The sequence below is a fragment of the Frankliniella occidentalis genome, unplaced genomic scaffold (assembly GCF_000697945.3).
Source record: "Frankliniella occidentalis isolate FOCC.00 unplaced genomic scaffold, Focc_3.1 Scaffold3, whole genome shotgun sequence".
Lineage (NCBI taxonomy): Eukaryota > Metazoa > Arthropoda > Insecta > Thysanoptera > Thripidae > Frankliniella > Frankliniella occidentalis.
Window position 1 is genome coordinate 4,188,202 of NW_026267133.1, and position 3,848 is coordinate 4,192,049.

Sequence of the window (3,848 nt, forward strand, 5' to 3'; positions counted from 1 at the left end):
CGGGGCGCGGGGAGCTCCACGGGGTGCTGGCCGCGCGCCGCCGCTGCTGGGGCGGGGCGGGGCGGGGCGCGGGGAGCTCCACGGGGTGCTGGCCGCGCGCCGCCGCTGCTGGGGGGCGCGGGAGCAGCAGCGGCAGCAGCAGCAGCAGCAGCAGGGCTCCGCGACGACGGCGGCGGCCGCCCCCAGGGGAGCGAGGGCACGAGGTGCTGCAGCGCGCGGCCATCGGCCAAGTCAACACGACACTGATAAAGTCCGCCGGAGTGTCAATGGGGTCAACAACAGGTGGGTCTTTAACTCGGCAGTGACGTCATGACGCTGCTGCTATAACGGGGGGTCCAACGCCGGCGTAAGGGCCCAGGTCGTTCAGGACTCCATTTACTCGCGGGACTTGTCCCCGACTCCCGCGGAGGTGACGCGGGTACCACTAGCGATCTACAGGCTCTAAAGCGGCTCCAGAACGGCTGCTGAACGGCTCCAGGATATCGATTTTAGTTCTCCCGGAAATACTTTTTTTGGAAACTCTTTTTTTCCTGAGTATAGTTTCATTTGTTTCAAATTTTTCTGGAAGCATTTGCATTTTTTCCATTTTTTTTCTGTGAGGGTTTCTCTAGTTCTTCCAGGAAAAGATTCGGACATATAACACAATCCCCAACACCAGGATACGGCTGCCAACCGGGCACGCCGCGTGGGGGGAAAAAGCCAAAGGGGCAAGAAGTGTCGTGGTGTTGTATGCACTGCGAGCGGGGGCGGTAGAGCGGAGTGGAAAGTCGAGGCCGGAAAGGAAAACAAGACCGGGTGCGGGGGGCGGCTGGCGGCGGGTGCAGCGGCCCAAACCGCGGCGGCGGTGGTCGTGGTGTTTTTGGTCGTTGAACGGAAACTTTCTAATCGTTTGGTGCAGCGGCCGTTCCCGATCCGTCCCGCTCGCCGGCCTGATTCGCCGGAACGCTCTGCTCGCGGCCGCCGATGGTGGTCGACGGGGAGCAGTCCTTGGTGGTCACCACCACGGTCCCGCCTCCAGATAAGCTCATTATGACGCCCCGGACGGCAGTGTGTGTTTACCAAGAGGCCCTGCGCGCGCGGGAAAATTTTCCGTACTGGGCAACACACACGTGGTGCGTGGGCGGCGGCGCCGCGCCAACTCGACCGCGGCGGCTCGTGGGTAGGGTTCGAGAGCAAAGTAAATTTCGAGAAATTTTGAGTAAAAAACTAGTAAATTACGGTAAATTACTTTCCCTCAAAGTAATTTACTTCAAGATTTGTAAGAAATCAGACCTATTTTGCTCATATTTCACCTTTTTACCGGATACACGCACAGAGGCAGATATTTTTCTCATACAGGCCGTAAGGCCACTAAATTTTAATGGATCGACTGACAACGTTCTAATATTTCCTGTAGACAAATTTACATTTATGTTGTTATTTGCTTGAAGCGTTGCAATTTGTGCAGGTTTTCGGCTTCAATGCTTCGTGAGCAATGCAGACAATTACATGCATTTCTAGTTCTTTTCTTAAGTGTGCACAAAAGCAGACATTAAAACTTCATATGGCTAGCGAGGCTAGACGTAAGAATCCACTGGTGTACGCATGGATGCACTACGTATGATTATCAGAGGCGGCAAATACTTTAAAAGGTTCTTTATGTAGTGGCGAGGAGAAAAGTATCTCTTCTCCCGGGTCAAAATCTTTTCACTTTACATTCAGTTCGTCTATGTCGGTGGTGCTTCTAAAGCATGTGCTTTAATTACTAGATTGTAAACGGGAAATCATACAAGTACCCTTAAAAAATGTTTAAAATTGCGTTTTTCTTTCAATTGGGCTGTTTTTAGTAAATTACTCAAAAAAACAGTAATTTACTGAAATTTACCCAGGTTTTTTACTTTGACCCAAAATTACCGGTAATTCTCGAACCCTACTCGTGGGTCTAACCAAACCATCGGGATCAGGGTTAACGTCTCGACTTATTGTTGCTTTTTGTCTTGCTCCGTTGCGCAACAATGCACGCACGCAACATTAATGCATCGCTAAAAACACACTCTCATCGTTGAATGATTTGAGCTATCCCGCACCCTTTCTTGAAGAGTTGAGAAGTACAGGAATTTTAAAGTCAGAAAAGTCTGACTTTTAAAAAAATTAGTAAAAATTTTCTCACGTTTTAAGCATTTTTTTAAATGCTAGAATCCCTCACCAGACGCCCCCCTTCCTCCCCACTGGGTCGCGGCCGGTGACGACGCCGGGCGCCCCCCATGCACTTCGCGTCGTCCCCGCCGACCTTGGGTGCTGCTGGTCGCTATCGCCTATCGCCCGGCGCGGCATTTCGCCGCTCTACAGAGACTGCCGGCCATGCGGCGTGCATCTCTTTGGTGCGGTACGACTGTATGTTGCTGATCGCCGCATGCACTTCCGCACTCATAGCAGCGGGTGGGGTCGGAATGTTGTGTGACATGCATGCGACGGTATGACGACATCGTCGGGGCGGCATTAGAGGCCGATCTGAACGGGTGATCTCGACCCAGTCCAATTAAACGTACTGTGAATCATGTTTGTTTGTACGACTCGCGCCACTGCTTCCCTATGATGCCCCCAAACAGCTGAGCATGTTCTGATAGTCCCGGGAGGCGGGGGAGAGAGAGAGAGGGGGGGGGGGGGCGAAGTCCTCCGATGGGTCTCCAGGGAGGTCCCAGCGGCACAGCGCTGGACGCTGCTGGACACAGGTGCTGGAGCGCACACCTGGACAAGTAAAGGCCCCTGGAGGCAGGTAAAGTGCGGTGGCAAACGCAAGGCCGAATAACTATTACGGTGCACACACTGCTAGTACGCGAACCAAGCTGCACCCCGCTGGTTATGCACCATTAGAGCTCACAGGGACTCTCAGATATTTTTACCCCGGGCGGTTACAGATATCATATGATCTCCCCATGGAAGTCCAATGAGCGGGGTCTTGATGAAACATTATGGGACTCCGTAATATTCGTAAACATACCCTCCCCGCGCTGCAACATCTCAAGCACACTGTAATTCGGGGGTGTCTCAAATCCTATACGCCAAAAGATGGCCCAAAAGGATACGCCAAATGTCGCTCTGGATCCTGTAGCATACGGTACGTTTTTTGCGATTACATTTGAGACACCCCCCAAAAATTACAGTGTAGTCGAATTAGGGATCATCTAGAAAGTACGTCCGTCATTCGCCGTCGCGAAGTTGCCGAGTTCAGCCCCAACAAGCTCTCGTAGCGCCTGGTAGGTAGACACCATCTAGTCTGCAGTGCATGCGTGTACTGCGCGGTGGCCTACCTGGCCTACCAGGCGCCGAGCTCCCCTAATCTGCCGAATTAATTCGAGGAAAACGGATGTACTTCCTGGACGATGCCTTATTTGCGCAAACGTAGTACGTCTGGGATCTGCAATAAAAAGACCGAGGCGACGATGCAAATTATCAATCTCTGCGAACAGACGTGCGTGGGCGCAGGGCACAGAGGCTCACGCACTTTCCTGTCCGGTGCCGAAAACGATCTTATTCGCGATTAAACGTTATCGTTTCGGTGGCGACATTTTTATTTTTTCGATATCGTTTTTGAAGGGCCCTTTCCCCTCGCATTTCGCACACCCTGCTGGGTTATGCACAGCTGATTGAATAATTATGTGTCGCACATTATTTCGCAATAACCCTTTTCATGTTCGTACAGTAAACAAAACACTCAACAGTGCAAAGCAGCGATGGTGATCCTCGCCTTCAATCTCAAAACTAATCACTCGTAGGGAATCCTATAAAACAAACGAAGCACACACACGCACACACACACACACAACAGGCGTCCATCGGGTCCAGTTCCACGCGGATCGCCCCCCCCC